We start from the raw sequence: 27,086 nt of genomic DNA on the forward strand, positions 1-27,086 counted from the left end.
GTCGATGGATCCTTAGTATTGGTCACTGGTATGACTCATACCAATAAGGAGGTTAATAAATACTAAGTAGTGATTTAACAATCAGTTTGACTCATGCCAATAATATTGTGATGACCCAACAAACATGTTGGTAGTTCATTTGCCACAGAGGACCACATGGTAAGTTGACTAAGTTCACCAACTGATTGACAACATGGAGCTCATTGATTGCACACTAAAGAATGTTTTTGACTCAGTGCATAATATGAAATGTTATGCAATCCGCGATGAATTCTCTGCATGTCTGGGAACTTGTATTTTCAACTGCAGAAGATATGAACTGACTAAATGGACAATCTATGAGCAGATTAGGAAATTGAACAAGTTAAGTTGCATAACAATAATGCCAGTTGTTTGTTAAGATCAATTATCAACCAACCCTGTGGAGGTGAATGCAGGTTCTATAAAATGCAAGATTGTCAACTTATTAGATTGATGCATGTGAATGAGATTACAGTTGTTTGAAAACAAAAGCAAAGTTCAAAGAGATCAAAGTGCAGAAGGATCAAATTTGTGAGCATAGAACAAACAACAAGCAAGGGTTACAAAACTCATTTGTAACAAGGCAGTAAACATGTAATCTTTTTGTTCATTGTAATTCTCTGAGTGGGTGCTCAGAGCAAGAGCAGGTTGTCCTTGAATTGGTGCTCAAGATCATTAGGGGTTGGTTCTCCTTGAGTTGGTGCCCAAAATTATTAGGGGTTGGTCCTCCTTGGGTTGATTCCCTAAACGTATTGTAAACAGTTTCATTTGTGAGGCTAGATTGGAGTAGTAGACTCCAGTAGCTTTTCTCACCGATGTTTTCCTCATAAAATCTTGTGTTGTGGTTTGATTTGTGTGTATGTTCTTAAGTGATGTGTAGTTTTAGTATTTGCACATATAGTTAATATCTTAAGATACATTGATTTACAACCCCCCCCCCTCTTAGTGTCCATTTGTGTTCTTCAATTGGTATTAGAGAAATAGGTTCCCTTGGTGAAAAGCTTCCTCTATCTTGGGTAGATCCTATCTGGTGAACACAATGGCTAAAAATGAGTCCTGCTCTAAAGCACCAATATTTGATGGCACTAACTATGCCTTTTGGAGCACAAGAATGGAAACCTACCTGTCCTCCTTAGGGTTTGATGTCTGGATGTTGGTAAAAAGTGGATATATTGTTCCTCAAGTTCCTCCTATCGACCCTAATGCTAAAAGGGAATATGAGAACAATGCCAAAGCTAAGAATGCCATCTTAAGTGGTCTATTTGATATAGAGTTTGTCAAAGTCATGCACTGTGCATCAACAAAGGAAACATGGGATAAGATACAAAGTATATATGAAGGAGACACCAAAGTGAAAGATGCCAAACTAAAAAATGTAAGAGCTTAGTTTGAAAACCTAAAAATAAAGGATGAGGAGAATATAGCTGACTATCTTCAAATAGTGGATGAGATTGTAAGTGCTATAAGAGGACTTGAAGAAGAAGTCAAAGATAAAGTTACTATCAAGAAAGTTCTAAGATCATTAACCACAAGGTATAACACATAGGTATCTGTTATTGAAGAAGCTAAAGACTTAAAGACATTTTCAATGGATGAATTGTTTGGCTCCCTATCAACTTACATGAGATGAGAACAATTAGTGGTGAATCATCAAGGAGAGAGGTTGCATTCAACATAAATGTTGGGACTCATAATCGTCTGAGTATTTTGGGAGGCCCATTTCAAAATTTTGATATCTACATCATCCCCGCGTTAAGGCAAAAGGGCAAACAATTAAAATCTATAGGAAAACTTGCTTGGCAAGTGCATCGCCAATCCCCTACGTCATGTGGGAAGCAAAGAAACTTAGTGCAAGTGCAATCGGCCTGTGTAAAGCATGTTACTTGGGCAATTCATATTTAACTTGAACCCTTGAACCTTTTTTGTTTCAAGGTTCAATGGTTCAACCATTTCTCTCGAGTATGTCGTGGCCTTGTGATTCTTTTTAGTGGGCAAGTGAGAATGCTTTATGTCACCCTTGAATCTTTTCGGTTCAAGGTTCATTGATTCAAAATGTCTTTTCCTATGTTTCTGGCAGCCCTTGAACTTTTTCTTAAGTGGTGGGACCTACCCCGATCGGTAGGACCTATCCCAATGGGGTCATAGGTGGTGAGTGTGGAGTTATCGAGTATCGGGTTGAGCGGTTTCAGGCTATCCCGACCACCCAATGACATGGTACAAGTAGAGGAGGTAAAGCAGTGTTGTCTTCGACCATCATAATAGCTCATTATAATGCTACCCGATGAAAAATCATTTGGAGCACGGTAAGTCATCAGCCCTCAGATGTAAAGATTTTCCGCTATCCCGACCACCCGATGGATATTGCAAAGAGGTGTGGAGCACAGAAAGATGGCATCATCTATCCGGTTTTCTTGATTGGAGATATCCCAATGACCTGATGGAAAGGGATAAGGTAGCCCATTTATCCCGCATTGGCTATGGGGAAGAGCATTTCAATATTTTTATCTGGGGCCACATACATCCTAAGTGTCAAAGCTTATGGGCTTTTGGCAAGTGGTAGCTCAGAAGTGGTGGGCCCCTGTGTGCAAGTGCATCTCAGAGTGACCTAATTTTGTAGCAAAAAGAGAAATTAAACAGTGAGCAGGTTGTAGAAGATCAAATGGTTGTCACTATACCATAGGATGAAAGTGCTCGATTGTTAACAGTCATGACTTGGCGACTGATGAGCTGGCAGGCTAGGTGGTACCGAGGTATTCACTGAGAAAGTCATGAGGTGCCAAGTGGTGACATGCAGTAGGTCCAGTGGTGATGTAGTAGAACAAATGGAAGATAGAATGTCAAGCAAACTATGGTTTTGATCGATCATGGATGGGACTCACTAAAGGCATCAGTTTCATTGACATAGAATGGTGTCGATGAAACTAAGATTTTGATAAGACATGAAAGAGGCCCGCCAAAGGTAAGGTTTGCCTGAAAGACGGATGCTGAAGAGTGGTGGTTTTGGTGGTGCTGAGGTGGAGAATGAAGTTGTATCCAAGTGGATCAGATGGAAAATCATGAGGTGCCATGTGGCAGCACATAACTGATGAGATGGTAGGTCTGGTAGTTCCATGAGGCATACAAATGGCATGTCACTCAAGATGAGTGTCAAGTGAACCTTGGCTATGATGAACATCAAAACGGTTTCAATGAAAGCTCATTTCCATCAAAAAGGGCACATCAAAGAAATGTTAACCAGTTCCAATCAAAAAGTGAAGTTATCGATGAAACTGCAGTCTCAATGAGAGAAGAAAGCAACATGTCGAAGAGGAAGTTTGGTCGAAAGGATGTGGTCAAACAAACCAAGGGAAGTAGTGGGCCCGGTGATGATGACTGGTGAACTAGAGGTTGACAAGTGGCAGGCCTGACTGGAGAGGTGGAGTCCAGGGAGATCTTAGAGAAAATCCAAAGATGCCATGTGGTGACACCATGGCATAGGTGAGAGCCCTTCAAAGAGGCTAAAGGCCGAGCAGCTCAAGGCCGATCAATGGCTGAGCGAGATGATCCAATGGTTGTCGCCATGTTGCGATGCGAAAGTGATTGCCAAATATCCCATGCGACTTGGCGACAAAGCATGTGCGCTAAAAGGAGAGGGCCTAGGCATTAATGGTCGAGCAGCTTGAGGAAAGATCTTTGGTCATCGCTATACCGCCATATGAAGATGCCTAGTGGTTATCACCTATGACATAGCGACTGACCAGGTGGCAGTCCAAATGGATCCAAAGGCAAATCAGGACGTGCCACATGTCAAGTCTGCTACAAGGGAAAGTGATAGAGGGAGCCACTTAGGCAAGGTAGAGCCCGGGAAAGTCAAGTTCGATCAACGGTGATCCAGAGAAGATCTACGGCTGTCACCAAGTCACAATGAAAATTTGCTTGATGGCTAAAGGCCACAACTTGGCGACCAAGCGGTGGGGCCCGATGGAGAAGGAGAGCAGTTTGGAGTAAATAAAGAACAAGGAGGAACCAAGGAAAAGGTGGGTCTAGTCATGCTTGTGTGGTGGGACAATTGGAGTCTAGGGGGACTCATGAGTGACCTAGATGGTGCCATGTGGCGGGGGTCTACATGGGAGAGTCAGATTTAAAAATATTTTCTGATTGCGGTGAACAGGTAGAAACTTAATGATTGACCTGCCTGAGAGATTGATAATAGAGGGATTATTCTTTGCCTAGATATAGACATGTTGTATATCATTGGAAATCTCTCGATCTGAGGAACCTGATTATGCAGTCAAGTGTAACCCACGACAAATATTTTGGGGTAGTTACCTCAGGATCTCAGAATTTATTTCTTAGTAAGGAAGATTGGATTTTCTACAGTCCAAGTATGTGAGCAGTTAGTGCTGAGAAGATAGGGTAGTTATGATTGTCAGAGAATGAAATCTGATTTGGTCCTCCCTGCCTTCTTATTTGAGATTCTTCTCATTTTGTAGGGGTTCCAAATTTTTTGTGAGAAGAGGCTCCATAATCTTGGTTTCCATTCCCTGAATCATTTTCCAAATTTGTAATACAATGTTCCTTTTCAAGCAATAGAGTATCTTCTTGTTGTAAATGTTTTCTATTGTAGGTCACATATATGTAAGGCATATATACAATTTATTGGATTGTCTCTCAGCCTTTTCTTGTTTTCAATGAATCCAGTCTTCAAGGGAGTTTGGGTTTGTCCTCTCAAAGTGGGAGTGTAATGGATTTTTTTAGGTACTCTTCAAGGAAGGGTTTAAATTCTATGAGCAATCATTTTGGATTCAGGATAATGTCTGGATATGTATGATTCTCTATTTGAGTTTAGAATGTATTAATGTCAGGCATTAATACAGGGATATCTTTCTCAATAAATTGGATTTGTAATAGAGGTTTTCATTTACAATTTGATGTATGACTCCATGCCCTTGGATAAGGCACTGGTCTTGCAGATTCTACAGACTCTCAGAGATTTTAAAAATCAAATGTCTATTTGCTTTCATGTTTATAGGTTTAGTTTGTTCCACCTATCTCATGCTCCAATCTAGTTGAGATATCAATGTAGATCTAGCCCATCTATAGTAACCTCTTTGTTGTTGAGCCCTGTGAGATTTATCTGCTTTCTATTGATGTTTTTATGTGCGTAAGATGTCTAATTTAATGCATCAAAAGGGTGTCCCCCCCTAGGTCTTGCAGAACCTAAAGTGTAGGAGGATCATTAGGATCCTATATTATTGTTGTCCAAGCCCTGAAGTTTTTTCATTGATTGAGACTCGATTTCTCATAGATAGTTTGCAGGTGATCTTGGGTTTCTCTTTTTTAGAACAACAATAACCAAGAAAGGAAAAGAAGAAGCTTCTCATGAAGAACAAGATGACTTTGTTGTTGTTGTAGAAAAATTTGTAAGGAAGCTCAAGAAAGGATCAGACAAATACAAAGGTAATCTCCCTTTCAAATATTTCAATTGTGGTAAATTATGACACTTTGCTTCAAAATTCTCGTACAGAGAAAATGATGAAGATGAGAAGCAAAATATGAAGGATTTTGGCAAAGATAAGATGAATAAATTCTACAAACCATAGAGAAGGGATTTTAGAAGGAAGAGCAGTCTTTACACATTTGAGGATGATGTCATAGATGAAGAAATTATCTCTGATGAGTACTGCAGTGAAGATGAAAAAGAAGTCAATCTCTTTATGGCACAAGGGGAGTTTCATGATCGACATGTTGCTAAAGATGAAGAAGAGGAACTTGAAGCTGAGGTAGATTTTGAAGGTGAACTTGTGAGTGCACTTGAAGAACTTTGGAAAGTAAGGAAAGAGTACAAAATGGTTAAGTATGATATTGCTGAAGAACAAGACATATTAAACAAATATCTTGAGGAATCTAAGCAAAAAATTTCAGATTTGAAGACACAATTGGATGAAGCTTAGAGAATCTATGAGGTAATTAAATCAGATTTAGAGAATAAGGAGAAAGAGTATCACAAGATGGAGGAAGAGATTGTGAAACTCATAAGAGAATTTGAAAAGTGCAAAGATGAACTCAAGGTAAGAATCAAGGATGAGAGAAACATTTATGCATTGGATATAATGTTGAATAAAAAAAAGTACTCCAAAGACACAGAGGGTGTTGGATTTGATGTTGGTCAATGTTCCACAAGTAAGGACTCATCAATCAAAGAAATACACTTTGTCTCTTCAAGTGAAAATGATAATAGATAAACCTTCACAGTCAGAAATTCTCCAAGCAAGAAGATAGACTTAAATACTATTGTTGATAGATCAAAGACATATGTTGCTACTACAAAGAACAAACATGTTGATCCTAAAGGAAAATAAAAAGTGGATGATGAAGCCTTCACAAATGCCAATGATGCAAGGAAGAATTCAAGAAGACTAAGTTATGTTGCTTCATGGAGACCAATGAGAAACACATTCAACAATAATTGGTATGTACCTCAATTCCATACCAATCCTAAAGTAAAAGAAAAAGTGGATGATGAAGCCTTCACAAATGCCAATGATGCAAGGAAGAATTCAAGAAGACTGAGTTATGTTGCTTCATGGAGACCAATGAGAAACACATTCAACAATAATTAGTATGTACCTCAATTCCATGGCTACTGCTATAAATGTAATACTTATGGTCATAAAATTATTGAGTGTAGGCTTATGTGTAGGTCTCTTCCTAGTTATGAAAGCAATAATCATTTTGCTACTCTTAGAGATACAAATATCATTTGTTATCATTGTAATGGTATTAGTCATAGAAGTTAGAAGTGTAGAAGCTATGATTTTCATCCCTATAACAGTCCCTCAAGTTCATCATTCAGTATGAATATGAAATGTTATCATTGTCAAAATATTGGACATATAGAAAAGCATTGTAAACTTAGAGTAGCTAAAAAAAAGAAGAAAATGTCAACCTTGGAGCCTAAAGCAAGTTCAATTTAGAAAATAACAACAGATAGGAAGAAAGAAACCAAACAAGTTTGGGTAGAGAAAGAAAAGGACAAGGCTGAGTCAAGTCTAATTGTACAACTTATCTATATGTTAAAAGGAATAATTTATGGGTTGTAGATAGTGGCTTCTCCAATCACATGACTGGAGATAAAAAGAAATTCACTAAACTTAAAGATTGGAATGGTGGTTCAGTAATGTTTGGAGACAACTCATCAATCAAAATAAAAGGCAAGAGTACTCTTACCATAGACAACAAATTAAAATCTCATGATGTATATTATGTGGAAGGACTAAAACACAATCTATTGAGTGTAAGTCAAATGTGTGACAAAGGATACAAGTTTACTTTTTACTCAAAAGGACGTGAAATTAGAAAAGAAAGCAACGGAAAATTAGTTATAGAAGCAAAGAAAATTGATGGAAATGTTTATAATTTAAAAGAATGCTTTGAGTCCCAATGCATGATGGGACAAGTGGATGAGATTTGGCTTTGGCATAGAAGGCTTGGTCATATTAACTTTGATAATCCTGTTAAGGTCAACAAGAAAAGATATGTGAGGCACATACCATAGATCATCAAGCTAGCAAGCACTTTTTTATGATGAATGTCAAAGAGGAAAGCAAACTAAGTTGAGCTTCAATACTAAAGAATATTCAACTACAAGGCTAGTAGAGCTGGTACATACTGATTTATGTTGTCCTAACAAGACAAGGACATTAAATGGAGAAAATTATTTCATGTTGCTCATAGATGATTTTTCAAGTATGCCATGGGTCACTTTCTTGCAAGATAAGTCACAAGCTTTTGAATGATTCAAAAAATTTAGAAAAATGGTTGAAAAAGAAAGTGGATACAAGCTAAAATGTCTTAGATTAGACCATGGAGGAAAATTCACATCAAATGAATTTGAAGACAATATTCAGCTCCTAGGGAACCACAACAAAATGGTGTTGTGGAAAAGAAAAATAGGACAATCAAGGAGATGGAAATAATAATGTTAAATGAAGCAAATTTGTCTAATGTATACTAGAAGGAGGCAATCCATGCTAATAAATTAAATAGAGTTTAGCTAAGAGTAAATAGTAGAATGACTTCATACAAACTTTGGTATGATAGGAAACCCTCATTCAAGTACTTCAAGGTGTTTGGTAGCGAATGTTTCATCAAAAGAGATGAGGATGGATTAGGTAGCTTTGAATCAAGAGTTGATGAAGGTATCTTCTTGGGCTACTCTACTCACAACAAGACCTACAAGTATTTCAACAAAAGACTCAAGAGAGTGGTTGAGAGCATAAAATGTCAAGATTGATGAGGATATGCACAAAGGGAGGCCAAATATAGTAAATCAGATTGAGGAGCCATATGTGGAAGAGGAAGTACAATCTAAAAGTGAACAAGTGGAAGAAGCACCAAGAAAGGCTCCAAATAAGTATGTTCAGAAAAATCATCCTAAGGATCAAATTATAGGTAACAAGAATTGATGGTGTGCAAACAAGAAGGAGAGTGAGGAACAACGAACAAGTAAATTTCTGCCTTATGATAGAGATGCAACCCAAGAGATATGATGAGGCCAACAAAAGTGACAAGTGCATGAAGGCTATGGAAGAAGAGCTACAACAAATTGAGAAGAAAAAAACATGGGAATTAGTTCCTAGACCTACTTATAAGAATGTTATTGGGACTAAATGGGTCTACAAGAACAAGATGAATGAAGAAGGCAAAGTAATGAGGAATAAAGCAAGACTTGTGTGCAAGGGATATGCTCAAGTTGAAGGGATAGACTTTGAGGAGACATTTGCACCAATTGCAAGACTTGAAGCAATTAGAATTTTCTTGGCATTCTCAACCTATAAAGAATACAAAGTATACCAAATGGATGTCAAGTCTTCATTCTTGAATTACAATATTGAAGAAGAGGTTTGCATTGAGTAACCTGAAGGTTTTCAGCTTCATGAAGATGAGAATTTTGTCTATGGATTGAAGAAGGTACTATATGTATTAAAAAAGGCACCTAGAGCATGGTACTCAAGATTGGATAGATATCTTCATCAGCAAGACTTCAGAAAGGGTAATGTTGATAGAAATTTATACATTAAGGTGGATGGTGATCACATGATCATAGTTGTGGTATATGTAGATGATATCATATTTAGAAGCAATAGGGATGCTTTATGTAAGGAGTTTTGTGATCAAATGCAGTCTGAGTTTGAGATGTCTGTGCTTGGATAGTTATCATACTTTCTTGGTCTGCAAATATCACAACAGGTTGAGGGCATATTCATCTCTCAAACCAAGTATGTTAAGGACATGCTCAAGAAATTTCAAATGGAAGATAGAAAACTAGTTAGTACCTCCATGGTGACAAGATGCCAATTGAGTAAGAATGATGAGTCACCTTATGTTGATCAGACCTTGTATAGATCCATGATTGGAAGTCTATTGTAACTCATAGCTTCAAGGCCTGATATAGTTCAAGCAATGTACATGGTGGAAAGGTTTCAGCTAGCTCCTAAGAAATCACATTTGAATGTAGTGAGAAGGATATTCAAATACCTATAGGGCACACTTAATTATGGCTTGTGGTATCCAAAGAAAGAAGATTTTACCTTACAAGCCTATACTCATGTTGATTGGGAAGGATGTGTAGATGATAGGAAGAGTACCCATAGTGGAGCTTTCTTCCTTAGAGATAGGATAGTTTCATGGCACAACAAGAAGCAGGAATCCATTTTACTATCAACTGCTAAAGCAGAATATATTGTTGTTGCCACATGTTGCTCACAAGTTTTATGGATGAACCAGATACTCAAAGACATTTAGGCAGGATTTGCAGATCCCATTTTTATCATGTGTGACAATTCTAGTAACATTATTATGCACTCAAGGACAAAGCACATAGCCATAAAGTATCATTTTCTTTGGGAAAAAGTTACAAAAAAAGAAGTAAAGGTTGAATATGTTCCCACAAGTGAGCAGGTTGCAGACATCTTCACTAAGTCATTGCCACAAGACATCTTTTAATATCTCAGACAAAAGTTGGGCATTGTCCCACCTTCTTTCAGCACTTAAATGTCTTGTGTGATCTATGGTTCAGGGAGAGCATATTGTTTTATCTTTTCATCCTTAAACCTCATGCTTGGTCTCAAGGGGAGATCAGCTATTTTTACATGCAGTATTGGCACTACTTTATAATAATGGTTTATCTTGCTTAGCTCAACAAATTGAACATTTTTAACAGTCTTTAGGTGTAGCAACGATTTGAGATGGTAGATATTCCCTTTGTCATTATGTCAAAGGGGGAGCTAAGAGAATTTTTTGAGACCAGAGTGTTGTTATCAATGCCAAAGGGAGAGATTGTTGGTATTTGTTGTCATTGATGTCAAATAGATCATACAGTTGCAGGTTGTTGAAGGTCATTGATGTGGCTGCAGAAGAATTGAGTTGCATAGATGAGTTGAGTTCATGTGTTGCAAAGGAGTAAATTGTGTGGTTTCATATTCTACATTGGTTTCACAATTGGTTTCATCCATTGGATTTGATCTAAGTGAGTTGCAGAGTGAAAAATGCAAAAATATCATGTTTGATAGTGTATTGACAAGACCCCTGGAAAGTCTTACCAGTGAGAAGTATTATCCTCTAAGTGGACCAGGTAAATATGATCGGTGAGACTCTAGCGGATGAGTGTTTTGAACTTGGAAGTTTGTTCATGATCATATCGGCCTAACTCTAGTTGATGAGTAGTTTTGAACTACTGTCAGAGTGACTATGGTCGATGATAGGGTAGAAGATGCTATTGAGGTAAGTCTGGATCTCGACATGACTCATACAAATTTGAGATGTCAAACCTATGGATTTTTATCAAGTTGATCGGGGTGTTTCATGCCAATATGTGTGCATAGGTGGAGGAGTATTGGTATCAGTAAGGCCGGTGTCATTTGGTGGTGACAGATTGGGTATAGAAATTTTTTATCGGAGCAAGTCTTGTCGATGCAGGATAGTATTGGGCTAATTGTGATCTATGGGATGACATGAAGAATTTATCTTCGACTATATGTTTCTTGCTGATGATTTTGGTCATGTTGTTCATCAGTGTAACTTGGTCGATGTGTGTAGGTTGTCAAGAAAATTGATGAGACATGTGCTATCGAGATGAAAAAAATAGATAGGCTGACAATGTTTGTCATCTCGACAAAGGTGTAGTGAGAGTAAATTTCATCAATGAGACATTTGATTTGTCTACCTGATAAGGTTAAATGGGGGATTGCTTTCATTGGTGAGACGTCAAATTAGAGAGGGTCAACCTAACCTAGTTTGTCAGCCTGATAATGATATAGAAGTGCTCATTAGTATGACTCATATTGATATGTTTTATGAACAAAAGGATTGGTGTGAGTTTATTCTACAAAGTGACATTTTTTACCTATGCCTGATAGTTGTTATTATGCCAATGGATCCTCAATATTGTTCATCGGTGTGACTCACACCAACAAGGAGGTTAATGAAGACTAATCAGTGATTTAACAATCGGTTTGACTCATGTTGATAATATTGTGATGACCCAATGGACACGTTGGTAGTTTTTTCTCCACACAGGACCACATGGCAAGTTAACTAAGTTGACCAACTAATTGACAACATGGAGCTCATTGATTGTACACTGAAGAATTTTTTTCACTTAGTGCATAACATGAAACATTATGCAATCTAGGATGAATGATCTACATGTCTGGGAACTTGTATTGTCAGCTGGAGAAGATATGAACTGAATGAATGGTCGATCTAGGACAAGCTTAGGAAATTGAACAAGTTAAATAGCATAATAGTAATGTCAGTTGTTTGTGATGATCAATGATCAACTGACCCTATGGAAGTGAGTGAAGGTTCTATAAAATGCAGGATTGTTGACTGATTAGATTGATGCATGTGAATGAGATTATCATTGTTTGAAAATAAAAAGCAAAGTTCAGAGAGATCAAAGTGCAAAAGGATCAAGTTTGTGAGAAAAGAACAAACAACAAGCAAGGGTTACAAAACTCATTTGTAACAAGGCAATAAACTTGTAATATTTTTGTTCATTGTAATTCTTTGAGTTGGTGCTCAGAGCAGGGGTAGGTGTTCCTTGAGTTGGTGCTCAAAATCATTAGGGGTTGGTGTTCCTTGAATTGGTGCTCAGAATTATCAGTTGGTTCTCCTTGGGTTGGTGCCCTAAACATATTGTAAGAAGTTTCAGTTGTGACGTTGGATTGGAGTAGCAGACTCCAGCAACTTTTCTCACTGAGGTTTTTCCCACATTGGGTTTTCCTCGTAAAATCTTGTGTTGTTTGATTTGTGTGTATGTTCTTAATTGATTTGCAGTTTTAGTATTTGCACACATAGTTAAGATCTTAAGATACAATACTTCACCCCCCTTCTTAGTGTCCATTTGTGTTCTTCATTTTCTTTGTGGGAGCATGACTCTTTGAGTGGACATGGAAACCTTGATATTATTATGGATCTTTATCTTTATGCATTTTTTATTTAACATCCAAATTGTTGGTAGTACCATTGGAAGGAGTATGAGAAGATGTATTAGATGAAGGGAATATGAATGTAGCAATAGACATAGGATGTTGGATGTAATGTAGGGATATATGCTTTTGTTGATCCTGACTGGGAATTAAAGGAATGGGTTATTTATGATGGGTGATAAGGATATAGAATGGGTGGATGAGTGGGATAAGATGAAGGATGGGATTTTGGGATATAAGGGCCTAAAATGGATTTGGTAGGGGGGGGATATGTAATGGTGGATTTTAGGATATAGGGACCCAAAATGGATTTAGAAAATGGAGGAAGATGAACAATTTTTTGGGCTTTATATGATAGAGGAGAGGGGATAGCGATAAAAGATTTGAATGATGGGAAGATGTGATGGTGGGTTTAGAAGCATGCTTGGATTTTGTATTAGTTATACCAAAAATTTTGGATGAAGTGTCTTTGGATACATAATTGAGACCATGCAGAGATCATAGATGACCTTTGACATGGATGGGATCTAAAGTACCTTTCTAATATAGGCCTAAACCTTTACCTTGATAGTTTTTTTTTTTGAACATTCAATCCAAAGTAGGATACTTTTTCTTTGGGAAACATGATGTGAGTCTATTATTAGATGGAGGAGGATGGGTGGTGAATATGGGGTATTCTTCTACTATGAATGAATCACAATGGATGAATGTAAGTGAACCAAGGGATAGAGTAATGGTAGTGGTATGGTTTGAGGAGTAGATGGTGGATGATAATTCAATGGTTTTGATGGGATGGGAAGATCTTGATTTGGATGGGGGGTGATAAGGTATCATGTGATGGAGGAGGTGGGATGGTAGGGTCATTATGTTGATGAAGAAAGGATTTTGGATCTTGAGGTGGAGGAGATAGAATGGTAGGATATTGAATTAGATAGATGGATATTTAAACATTTTTTGGAGAAAGATATTGGCATGATGGGATTGATATGGATGGTGGTATGGAAGATGAGTGGATGGACTCTTCATTAGGAATGGATGGAATAATGGGAGATTCTTTGATTGGGGTAGATGGAGTTAATGGAAGGATAGGAGGTTCATTGGATTGAGTTAGAATGATGGTAGGAATAGGAGATGGGGATTATGGTTATATGGTGCCAATGGATGGGGGGGTTTCAATGACATTAGGAGGTGTAAGAGGAATGATAGGTGTTGGTGGTGGATGGGCCTAATAAATTATGGTCTTATATGATGGAGTGGGGTAACATGAATCATCAAATTTAAGAGTTGGATTTTGTGATGGTTTCTTTGTGATTAGTCCTTGGAGGGTGCGTGAAGTGAGGGACTTGTGTAGGCAATTAAATTTGTGCATTTGAGGTTGAGGTGGATGGTCAGCATTCATAAATGGTGGGAAGATGAGATAGTTGATATATGATGGTATGGGAGCGGCTTGTGATCTTGGTTGATTGGATGATGGTTCAGAAGCAATGGATTGGGACATACCATATGAAGTAGATTGAGAGATCTAGGTATTTGTGGAAGGGAAGTTGCATAAATTAAGGAAGGAATGGAGGATGGTGGATTTGGGATAAGATGGAGTGCATGACAGTTGATTAATGTAGGATGGGGTAGATGAAGTTGGGTTGATTTATGATAGAGTGGAAGATGGTGGAGTGATGTATAATGGAGTGGAATTTGATGGTGGATTAAGATAGGATAAAGTAGATGGTGGATTGAGATGGGATGGAGTGGAATTTGATGGAGGATTAGGAGTATGAATTGCATATTGGATTGTTGTATAATGGGATAGGGGATTTGGATTAGGGATATAGGTGGTAGTGTTGTTATGAAAAGACGGAGGTTGGGATATGACCATGGGGTAAGGTGGAGGAATGGATGTTGCGTGAGGGGGATATGTGGGTGTGATATAAGAGGGAGACTTGGTTGGGTGACATAGCAGATTTCCCTTGTCAAAGGTATGATAAGGATTATGAGAGGATATGCATAGGGGAATGGAGAGGTAGCTAGGATTGGTGATTAGATCATGGAATTTGATGCTTGGCACAAGCTTACTATGGATGATGACATCAATGTTTTCAATTTTATGCTCATATTGATCAACAAGACTCATCATCATCACAATGGGATTAAGTGAAATAGTAAAACCAAACTCCTCATAATAAGATTGTGACTTGATGATTAGTTGATGAGTTAGATAATGATAAAGGAAAAAGATGAATGATGAACTAAAGCTCGAATAGGATGAATGACAAGCTCAAACTAGGATGAAGAATGACTCTAAATATGATGGAAAGAAAATTAAGGGGACAAAAATAAATTTAGATGAAGGAATGACTCTCTATATTTTGGATGGGGGCAGATCTGCCAAAAGATAGGATGAACCTATTGGACTATAGGAAAAAATCGCTAGAATAGTTGAATAGGGACTGTGCTAAGCATATCTAGGCTCACTAAATGAAAAAGTGATTTAGCCAAAGGATAGGGATAATTTTTTGAAAATGGAGATCATAGGAAAAGGCAAACCCATCAAACTAGGGAGTGAATCCACTGAAATAAGGAGCGAATGTGTTGAAGGATGGACTAACTAGGAAAGGTGAATCTTATGGACTAGAGAGTAGATCCACTAAAGGATGGATTGACCAAGATAGGTGAATCAATGGGACCATCAAGAAAATCTATTAAAGGATGGACTGATCAAAAAAGGTGAATCTGCCAAACTAGCAAGTGAATCTGATGAAGGATGGACTGACCAAGAAAGGTGAATCTACTAGACTAGCAAGTGAATTTGTTGAAGGATGGGCTAACTAGGAAAGTTGAATCCGTCAAACTAGAGAGTAGATCCATTGAAGGACTGACTAACTAGGAAAGATGAATGTATCAAACTAGAGAGTGGATTTGCAAAAGAATAAATATGATAGATTGGGTTGACTAAGATAGCAAGAGGACTGATAATAGAAAACAAGAATACAAGGGATGACTTGGATTGGAATAATAGGAAATAAATAATAGATATTCACAAGAAGACACCAAAAATGCCCACATGCCTATGCTAGATAAGTAGGATTACCTACTACACTTCGCTCATAGCGTAGTTTCTAATACCACAGAGGGAATATAAAGAGATTCAAGCCTATAAAGAGATTTCCCTTTGCTCTCTCTTAAGGAGGCTAAATAAGAGCAAACAATAGATGCCTATCTCAAATCCAAATGAGTACATCATGAGTAACTTTGGTGTATGATCTGCACCTCCTGCACAAATGTAGCCATAAGTGAAAGCTTCTAGCTAGGTTTATACAAGCGACTAGAGTTGTCCTCGATATAATCAAGGTATGTGAGGCATATCCATGAAGCACACTCTATCACAATTGTGGGCCAAGAATGTTAGTTAAGCCATGCACCCCTATCTTGGGATCACCCAAGCTTCAAGATTGTGCTAGACACAAAATGAGATGGATTGGGCTACAAATTTCATTCTCACCCCTTTATATACATCACCAATTCATGTGGTTGAGGTCATCCTTTGGGGTGATCAAATCCCCAAACACGCCTCCTAATAAAATAAAAAAGAGCTAGCATGTGTTTCTCTTACACCCAAGGTCCACAAAAGAAAGGGGAGAGGATATGTACACTCTAGCTCAAATGAAAAAAAATGTGTAAGCACACCAGAGATAGAAGATAGTGGCTCTTTCCTTTAAAAACTTGAGGTGCCCTTAAGGGTAAGTGCACCAAGTTGTGGTACCAAAAAAGTGCCACTTTTTATCTTTTCATAAAAGCGCATCATTAGCATGAAATGGTCATCCAAACCTTTGGGTTGGATACCCAAGGCAAATCCAATCCAAAGGGTTGGTACTTTCCAATGTAAATAATTTGGTAAGCGCAAAATATGGAACTCAACCTATTTGGCACTCACCAAAATTTTTGCATTGGAAAAATCGTAGGAGGTGTTGAGAATGGGTATATGTTCAATTTTGGACACAAGTTACACTCAATCCCTAAATAAGAATATATACATGAAATATATAACATTTAACTATAAGTCACATTTCAATATGTCTTTTTCCTTTCTTATAATTTAAGTTATATTTCATGTATATATTAGCGGGATGTTTGATACTAGCTTTAGATCTCTAGGAGTTTGTAATGGAGATTATAGGCTTTATAAGATCATATAATTTTTAGACAGCCAAATTTCAATAGTAAGCATGATCCTATCAAAATTCTTTCACTCTATCTATCTCACTATGTTTATCTCAAACTCTAGACCTATATATCTCTCTCTATCAGTCTTTACATGTCCCCTTTCTACCTCTTCCAATCTCACTCTATTATCTATCCCTCGAGATCTATCATTGCCTCTCTACCTCTCTCTCTTTCCCTTTACTTACTACTATATGTCTCCTCTCTCTTTACACACCTCCCCCACACTCCCTTCCTACCTAAATTTCTCCAAGTCTATCCCACCATCTCTCCCTCTCCACCTCACCTTCCCTCCTTACCCCATGTATATCTCTCCCTCCCTCTCTCTTCTTCTATCTCCCTCTCATATTGCTTCTCTTACATTTCTCTCTATTCTCTCAATCACTATCTCTCCCTCCCACCCTCTCTTTCCCCATCCATAGGTCTCTCCTTCCCTCCATCTTTACCTCTCTACCTTTCCCTCCCTATCTCACTAATAACCTCTCTTCCCTCTATATCTCTCACTGTATCTCTTGCCCCTCTCTCCCTAGTCTCTAAAATTTATATCTCTCTCCTCTCCAGTTCTTTACCTCCATATCCACCTCTCTCCCTCTCTCCTTACCCATATTTCTCTCTTTGTAAAATTATCTCTCCCTCACCTTTATATCCCTCCCCTCTCCAACTCTCCCAATCAATCCCAATCTCTCTTCCTCCCTCCCCTCTCCAGTTCTCCCAATCAATCCCAATCTCTCTTCCTCCCTCCCTCCTTATCTCTTGCTTTATCTTTGTTCTTATCTATCTAATTTCCTCTCTCCCTCCCCTCTCTTAGTCATCACCTCTCCCTCCCTTGTATAAGGTTTGGGGAATAATGAGTATGATATAGGTTTTAGGTATAAAGTTGAGGATATAGTGATTAGGGTACATAGAGTTGAGGGTATTATTCATATTGATACTTTCCTCTCTCTATATTTTCTCTCACCTCTCTCCCCTCTCTATGTCTCTCCCTCCCTCTCTATCTCCCCCTCCCTTCCTACCCTCATATATAGCTCCCTCCCATACTATCTCTTATACAATGTCTATTCTCTCTCCATTGTCTAGGTCATAACCTCTCCCTCTTTCCCTCTCTCTTCCTCTCTCCCCTTTCTATATTTCTCCCTCCTTCCCTCTCCACCTCTATACCTCTCCATTTATGTATCATTGGGAACCTCTCTATATCTCCCTATATCTATCATTATTCCTCTCTCCCATCTAGGTATTAACCTCTCTCTCACCCTCTATGTTTCTCACCTCTCTATGTATCCCCTCTATAGTTCTCTCCCTTTCTCTCTCCATCACCCCTTACCCCTCTCCCTTTATGAACTATATCCTTCATTTTTCTATCCCCTCACCTCTTTATCTATCCTAAACTTTAGAACTATCACTCTCCCTCTCCTCTCTCTCTCTCTCTTCTCTCTCTCCCTTGTATAGGTATTTGTTACCCTCTCTGCCACCTTCCCAACTTATCTCTATATATATCATTGTCTCCCTCCATCTCTCTTCTCCTCTTATTTTTTCTCTCCACTCTCTCCATTCTCATGATCACAACCTCTCCCTCCCACCCTCTCTCTCTCCATCCCTATTTCTCTCACTCCCTCCATCTTTACCTCTCTTCTTCTCCCTCTTTGTCTCATTACCCTCGTCTCTCCTCCCCTCTATCTCCCCCACATTTATCTCTTAACCCTAGGTTTATCACCCCTATCTTCCTAGGCTGTGGGTCTCTCACCTCTATATCTTTCTCCTCTATAGTTATTTCCTTTCTACCTCCTTACCTCTCTTTCTCTATTGATGAACTTTCCCTCTTATTGTATTCTCTCTCTCTCTCTCTACCTCTTCCCTCTCTAGGTCCCTTCCCACCTCTCCCTCCATCCTTTTCTATCTCTTTCTCTTTATTGTTCTCTCTCTCCTATTAACTCTCTCTCCTCTCTAGGTCATCACCTCTCCCTTTTTTATATAGGGTTTATATAATAGGTTGTATGGTATAGGGTACAAGATTGATGGTACAAGGTTTATGGTACACAGGATTGAGGGTATTGGTCATATTAATTCTTCACTCTCTTTCTCTGTGGTATAGGGTTTAGGGTATATAAATTATTTAGGGTATAGGTTTTAGAGAATAGGGTAGAGAAAGTGATAGACCTTCCATGTCTTCCTCTGAGTCCTTATCTCTCTCTCTGGTATAAGGTTTAGGGTATAGGTTTTAGGGAATAGGGGAGAGGGAGTGAGAGACCTAGTGAAGGAGATAGAGATGTGAGGGAAGATAAATAAGAGAATTAGAGAGTTCATATAGAGAGAGTTGTAAGGGGGGGAGGAGAGAAATAGAGAGGGTACATATGACATAGGTGAGAGAACTAGATGGGGAGAGCGAGGTTAGAGACCTAGATGGGGAGAGAGGAGTGAGATAGATAGAGGGGGATAGAAGAGGAGATGTGATGACTTAGAGAGGAGAGTGAGAGAGAAGAGGAGGGAGAGAAAAACGAGAAAGAGAGGGCTAAGAAGGGAAGGAGGTAGATGTAGACATGGAGTGAGAGACCTAGAGAGGAGAGAGGTAGATAGGTGAGGGGGAAAGAGAAGAAAATGATAGAGAAATTAATGAATATCGAGAGAGAGGTAAGGAGGTAGGGAGATAGGGAGATAAGTAGAGAGGGAGGGAAATAACTAGAGAGGGGAGAGATATGTAGGTGAGAGACCTAGATCTTGGGGAGAGAGAGGTGGGTAAGTAGATAGGGATGGATAGGTAGAGAGGTAAAGAGAGAGGGATGGAGAGACTTATAGAGGGGGGGGGGAGAGAGAGAGGGTAGAAGGGAAAGGTAGTGATCAAGAGAATGGAGAGACATTGGGGAGAGAAATAATAAGAAAGGGATAGTGAAGAAAAGAGAGGGAGGGATACAAGGATAGAGATGGGGGTAAGGAGGAAAGGCAAGGTAGAGAGGAAAGTAGGTAGGGAGGAATTGAAAGGTAAAACCTAAACTATACATAATCACTCATAAGCCCTAAACTCTAAGCCTTAATATAGATATGAGATATGAGATAGAGAGAGGTGGATAGGGAGGGAGAGAACTAGAGAGGGGTTAGATGGAGATATAAGCTACCTAGAGGGGGAGAGAGAGGTGAAAGACCTAGATAAGGATAGAGAGAGTTTGGTAATGAGACATGGATGGAAACGTAGAGATATGGAGAGGAAAAAAAGGAGAAACCTAGAGAGGGGGAGAGAGGGTGTGATGAAAAGTTGATGATGTAGATTGTGGAGAGAGAGAATAAGAATTGGTAGTGAAGGGAGAAAGAGAGAGCTACGGTAAGGAGGGAGGAGGAGACATAGAGGGAGAGGGGAATAAAGGGAGGGAGAGAACTAGAAAAGGGAGGGAGGGTTAAGAGGGGAGATAAAATAACAAAGAGAGAGAGAGAGAGAGAGAGAGAGAGAGAGAGAGAGAGAGAGAGAGAGAGAGAGAGAGAGAGAGGGGATTAAGAGAGAGGTAGGAATGGAGGGAGTGAAAGACCTAGGGAAGGAGATAGAGAGGTGAGGGGAGAGAGAAGAGATGGAGAGAGTTGAAAAATAGATGGGGGTAAAAGGGGAGGAGGAAAGAGGTGTAGATAGAAGAAAGGAAGGGAGAGATCTAGAGAGGGAAGGGAGGGAGAAGAGATGAAATAGAAAAACAAAGGGAAGAGTAAAAGGGGATGGATGGACAGCTAGACATGGTGGGAGTGAGAGAGATAAGAAAGGAGGAAATTAGATAGGGGAGGGAAGAGAGAAGAGAAGGATAGATTTCATAAATGTATAGGGGTAAGGGGGAGGGATAGAAAGGTGGATAGGGAGGGAGAGAACTAGATAGTGGACAATAGATAGGCGAGAGACCTAGAAGGGGAGAGAGAGGTGGATAATTAGATAGGGAGGGAGAGGTTGATGTAGAGCCCTCCTTGTATCCTGCTAAACACTCCAAGATGTATGACACTGACCTCTCAAGACTACAATAAGATCCTATCAAGGCAAGGCTCTACAACATTAGTTCAACATCTCACAATCTCCAAGACTCATACTTACTCAAATTGGGTAATTTTCTCCAGCATTCACCATGAAGCCTCCAAGGGTTTTTGACCATTACCACACTTGTTTTGGGTTATAAATTACTCACATGGATGAGATAAAACACTAGTTTTAAGGATTCAATACCATATCCTATAGCACCTTCACAATTAAGCTTATTTGTTAGTAACCCTTTCAAACAAGTAAAGGGACCTTAAGTTCAAACTTTCCCAAACACCCTAGCAAAAAATTCATAGATTAAAATACCCTTTTAGGTCTTACACAATTCTCCAAAAGGAAAGGTCAAGGTCTGACAAAGAAAAGTTTGAACCCAGTGAAGGTCAACTATCCTAAAGGGTGAATTACGCCTCCATTTGTGAAGAAACTATATCCAAATGAAAAAACCATATAATTAAAACCACATGAGCATGTGGGGAACCATAAACCATCATGGATTCTAGGGTTACATGCCTATAATCATTGTCATTTTCCTTCTAGAGTAGCTTTGTTGTTTAAGGACTAGGTAGCCACATAGAGATGTCTACCTAGGGTCTGATCAAACACACACCTCCCTTGCTCCTCCTACAAAATTATTTTGGAATCTTATAATAAATAGGCCATACTTGCATTTCACCCAATCCCATGATTTTTAGATAGATAAATTGTAAGTTATGGCCATGGAGAAGCAAAACCCTAGGTAAACCCTGGTTTTCCAGGTACCTACAACAAAATTGGAATAAAAGGGGCAAAACACACAGTCTGAACCTCAAACCAAAGTAAAATAAAAGGTGATTCACTAATATGAAAAAATCACATCATTTTGGATTGATCCTAATCCATACAATGCCATACCCCGTGCCAAAACTCTTGAATTGCGGGAAAAACTCATAATTTCATTAGTTTGCAATCATCAAAACCTTCCGTTGTATAGTCTCTCTTGGGAATTGGATCCTCAAGGTGTATATACCTCTCCACAACTTCTCTCAACCAAAAAAAAGAGGTTAGAGCCATTGGAGGATTTTAAACAAACAAAAATTCAAAAATTGCATAAAAGTTGCTTATGACAACTTTTGACAACTTTTGACAAAGTTGTCAAAATGTCATTCCCCGCCTCCTAATGCCTTGGGTTAAAACTAACCCCTCCCAAAACACCCTAGAATCACTAAAACCACTAGGATAACTATGTCCTACACACACTTGATCCTCTTTTGTCCAAAAGTCTTAATTGGCTTATCAAGATGCCAAAATAGGAGTTTGGCTCACAAGATGGGGTCTTTTATTACAAACACATAATGTATGATTGAAACACATGTAAAACATCATAACTCATTTTTTATTCCTTATCCTTCCTCCTCTGAGCCTAATTGATCAACTTGAAGGGTTGCTCCTGCACCATACTCCCCGTAAGAAGAAATCTCAAGTCCACTTGAGATGAGAGCCTGCAGGTCTGCACCATGGTCTTTGATATGTTGTTATGTCATCCAAACTACTTCAAAATCAGGTTGTCCCTTCCAAGCCACCAAATACTCCATATAAACTTTGTTCCTTGTTCTCTTTTCAACCTTGGTGTCTAAAACCTTATGCAACTTTGGTGGTTCATGTTTGGGAATGTCATCATCTGCCATAACCTAAATTGTTTATTCTCCTGCACCAACACTACATTTGTAAAGAGTTAAGTCACATACATTAAAAATAGGTGAAAAATTAAGATTGGGTGGGAGTTGAAGTTCATAAGCATTTTGGTGACATTTTTTCAATATTTGATAGGGTCCAATCTTTCTTTGCATAAGATTTGTATATCTACCTTTTGGAAGTCTTTCCTTCTTCAAGTGAACCCACACCAAGTCTCCCACATCAAACTAGACATCCCTCTTCTTCTTGTCAGTATGAGCTTTATATCTTTCTGTAGATTATTGAAGGTGATATTTAGCTTGGTCATGGATATCCTTTATGGCGGTAGAAAAGGTTTCCCCGTCAGCACTAATGACTTCTCCTTGAGGTAGTTCTCTTAACTCCATCACACCCCTTGGGTGGATGCCATATACAACCTCGAAGGGTGACTTACCAGTACTTCTAATCATTATATCATTATAGGAGAGTTCTTCCTAGGACAATATGCTATCTATTCAAACACCTTAGCAAATTTCCCAATGACCTGTTTACAACTTCAGTTTGGCCATCCATTTGGGGATGGTAGGTTGAGGAGAAGGCTAGATTTGTACCAAGATTCTTCCAAAGGGTCCTCCAGAAGTGTCCAATAAATTTCACATCCCTATCAGAGACTATGGTCAAAATCAAACCATGTATCTGGGCAATCTCCTTGAAGAACGAATCTGCAACATAGGAAGCATCACAAGTGGTTTTACATGGCAAGAAATGTGCCATTTTACTAAACCTATCCACCACTACAAAAACACTATCATATCCTTTCCTTGTCCTAGGCAATCCTAAAACAAAATCAATACTTATGCTTTCCCATGGTCTTGAAGGAATGGGTAAAGGCTAGTATGGGCCTACATTTGTGGACTTCCCCTTTCCTTTTGACATATCACACATGTCTCCACAAATCTCCTGACATATGTCTATAGTTTGGGCCAAAAGTAGTGCCTCTTCACCAAATCAAGTGTCTTTTCAAGGCCAAAGTGGCCTTCCATTTCTCCACAATGTTTCTCCTTGATTATATTTAGTCTCATAGAGCAGTTGGGTATGCATAATTGTGCACCCTTAAACAACAACCCATTTTGAATCAAAAATTTAGAGAAATCAACATGAAATTGCTCATCAAATGAAGCACATACCTTATAGATCTCTCCAACTTTGTCATCCTCATACATGGCTTTCAAGGAGTCTATTCCAACACTCTCCAACTGGATCTGATTTGTAGTTAATACTCTTCTACTCAAAGCATTTGCCACCTTATTCTTGACCCCTTTCTTATGCTTAAGAGTGAAAATGAAGGCTTTTAGGGTCTCTACCCACTTCATATGCCTATGGTTCAAATTTTCTTGGCTATTAATGAAACTAAGGGCCTGATTGTCTGTGAAGACTATGAACTCTTCTGGCAGCAAGTAGTGTCTCCACTTTTTCAAGGATTGTACTTAAGCATACATCTCTAGGTCATAGGATGAATACCTCCTCTTTTTCTCATTTAACTTCTCACTGAAGAAGGCAATAGGCCTTCCTTCCTGACTAATCATTGCCCCAATAGCCATGTGACTAGCATCACACTCCACTTGGAATATCTTGTTGAAATCGGGTAGGGCAAGGACCGACTGCTCTACAACTTTTCTCTTGAATGTTTCAAAGGAGTTATCTTCCTCTTCTATCCAACTAAACCTGCACTTTTGTCCTCCCTTTATGGTATCAAGCATATGAGCACAAATATGGCTAAAGCCTCTTATAAACTTCCTATAGAATGTGGCTAAGCCATGAAAGCTTCTAACATCATTTATTTTTCTAGGTGTAGGCCAAGACAATATGGCACTCACCTTTTCTTGATCCATTTTCAACTCACCATATAAGATTACAAATCCCAAGTAAATGATCTCTTCCTGCATAAAGAAACACTTTTCCAAATTGATAATTAATTTCTCTTCATACAATCTTCTTAGGACCAGGTCTACATGTTTTAGGTTCTCTCCTTTGATTTGACTAAAAATTAGAATGTCATCTAGGTAGACTATGACAAATTTTCCTATGAAATCCCTCAAGACTTCATTCATTAACCTCATGAAGGTACTTGGTGTATTAGATAAGCCAAAGGACATGAATTTCCACTCATACAACCCCTCATTTATTTTAAATGCAGTCTTCCACTCATCTCCTGACCTAATCCTAATCTGATGATAGCCACTTTTCAAGTCAATTTTTGTAAAATATCTAGCACCCCCCAAGCAATCTAACAAATCCTCAATCCTAGGCATTGGAAATCTATACCTGATAGTAATTTTGTTGATAGCCCTTGAGCCGGTGCAAAGCCTCTAAGTGCCTTCCTTTTTGGGTGCCAAAACTGTAGGGACTGCACATGGGCTCAACCTTTTGCCAATCAGTACAAACTCCAACAATTCTTCAGCCTATTTTGCCATCTCAACATTCTGATCCAGTGTGAGCTTGTATGCTTCTTTATTAGGCAAGGTGGATCTAGGTATAATATCTATGCAATGGTTTATATCCCTCATGGGAGGTAGTGACCTTGGCATGCCATCAGAGATGACACCCTTGTATTTGTTTAGTAGTTGCTACACTACAAGGTCAACCAACCTCAATCTGTCTTCTTTCTTGTCTTCAAACTTCTCCACCTTTGTCACGGTTGGACTAGGAATAAGGGCATAACAAACAATGCCTTCATCTGCTATGTTCTTCATGAATTTCTTTCCTCCTAACACCAACACCTTGGCCTCCTTTGGTTTGGTTTCCTCCTTAATCTCCATCAAAGGTAACAACTCAATCACTTTACCATCTTTGGTGATGGAATATGTGTTCCTAGCACCAGCATGTTGTGCCTTCAAATCAAATTTCCATGGTTTCCCAAATAGGAGATGGCAAGCATCCATCTTTGCAATGTCAAACAACAATCTATCCTTATAGGTTCCAATCTGGAATTCTACCAAAGCTTTCTCTTCCACAATAGCTTGTTGACCTTGGGTGAGCCATGAGACCTTGTAGGGTCAAGGGTGAGGTAGTCTCCTCAACTTTAGCTTCTCCACCATTTCTAGAGACACAAAGTTTTCAATTGAACTGGAATCTATTAAAACCTTGCATACCTTTCCACCCGCTTTGCAAGTGGTCTGGAATAGAGACTTTCCTTGTGGGTTCTCTTTGTCAGCCATCTTCATGGTAGTTACTGCTCTTCTGATTATCAAAGATTCACCTCTTTCAAGGTAGCCATAACTATCAGGGGTGTTGACACTTTGGTATGTATTTGCACTTGCCACAATTTGGCAATCAACTTCTAGAACCAAGTTACTCTTCCTTTCCCTCATGGAACTAGTAGGCTTGTTAGGAAATCTATTGGCCATGTTCCCTTCTTGATTGCATTTATAACATCTGATTGGACCTCTACCTTGAGACCTTCCCCTAGATGGTGGTCTTCTTCCTCTGAATTTACCTCTCTCATGGCTCACCCAAGGTTAGCAAGCAGTGGTAGAAGAGCAGGCTCGGGTGGATTTTCAGATTGGATCATACAAAGATAGGTTTCTATTTGATATAGCCAAGATGGATGCATGCCATCTCTTGTTTGGGAGACCATGGTAGTATGACTTGAAAGCTCATCATGATGGGTTGAGAAACACCTACTCAATCAACAAGGATGGTGAGGTGATAGAACTCTTACCTCTAATAGAGGAAGAGATGGAATCAAAAGGGAAGGATGCCAAGGTGCTGATGGTAGAAGGTAAACAGTTCATGAATGAGATTGCAAAGATAGGTGCAGTTTGCTATGCCCTCATTTCTAGCCCCAAGGTGATAAGGAAAGAGCAGTTTGTAGAAGAGAAAGAAGGAGGACAAAAGAAAATGGACCCTATAGTCAGATAGTTGCTTGATAGGCATCAAGGCATCATCTCAGATGGAATACCAAGATCCCTACCACTAGTGAGAGACATCAGTCATTGCATAGATTTGATCCTTGGATCTACTCTCCCAAAAAAAGGAGCCTACAAGGTCACTCCTGACTATAATGCAAAAATGGCAAGGCAGACTGAAGAGTTGCTTGAATCAGGCCTAATTGGCAAGAGCTTAAGCCCATGTGCAATACCTATTGTCCTTTCTCCCAAGAAAGAAGGCCCTTGGAGCATTTGTATAGACTCAAGGGCCATCAAAAAGATAACTATAAGGTATAGGTTCCCGATCCCTAGGATAGAGGATTTACTTGATTGCTTGGGGAGTGCTAAGTATTTCACCAAAATGGATCTAAAAAGTGGATACCATCAGATTAGGATAAGGCCAGGGGATGAATGGAAAACAACTTTTAAAACCAATGAGGGGTTGTATGAGTGGAAATTCATACCATTTGGGTTGTCCAATGCCCCTAGTACCTTTATGAGGTTGATGAATGAAGTCTTGGCGGAATTCATAGGAAAATTTGTCATAGTATACCTAGATGATATCTTGATCTTCAGTCACACAAGGGAAGAACACCTCAAACACATAGATATGGTTCTCAAGAGGTTACATGAAGAGCAACTAATAATCAATTTTGATAAGTATTTGTTCATGCAGGAGGAGATCATCTACTTGGGTTTTGTAATCTCACAAGGTGAGTTGAAAATGGACCAAGAGAAGGTGAAAGCTATACTATCTTGGCCAACACCTAAGACTATGAATGATGTCTGGAGCTTCCATGG

Source organism: Cryptomeria japonica, chromosome 3 (assembly GCF_030272615.1).
Source record: "Cryptomeria japonica chromosome 3, Sugi_1.0, whole genome shotgun sequence".
NCBI lineage: Eukaryota > Viridiplantae > Streptophyta > Pinopsida > Cupressales > Cupressaceae > Cryptomeria > Cryptomeria japonica.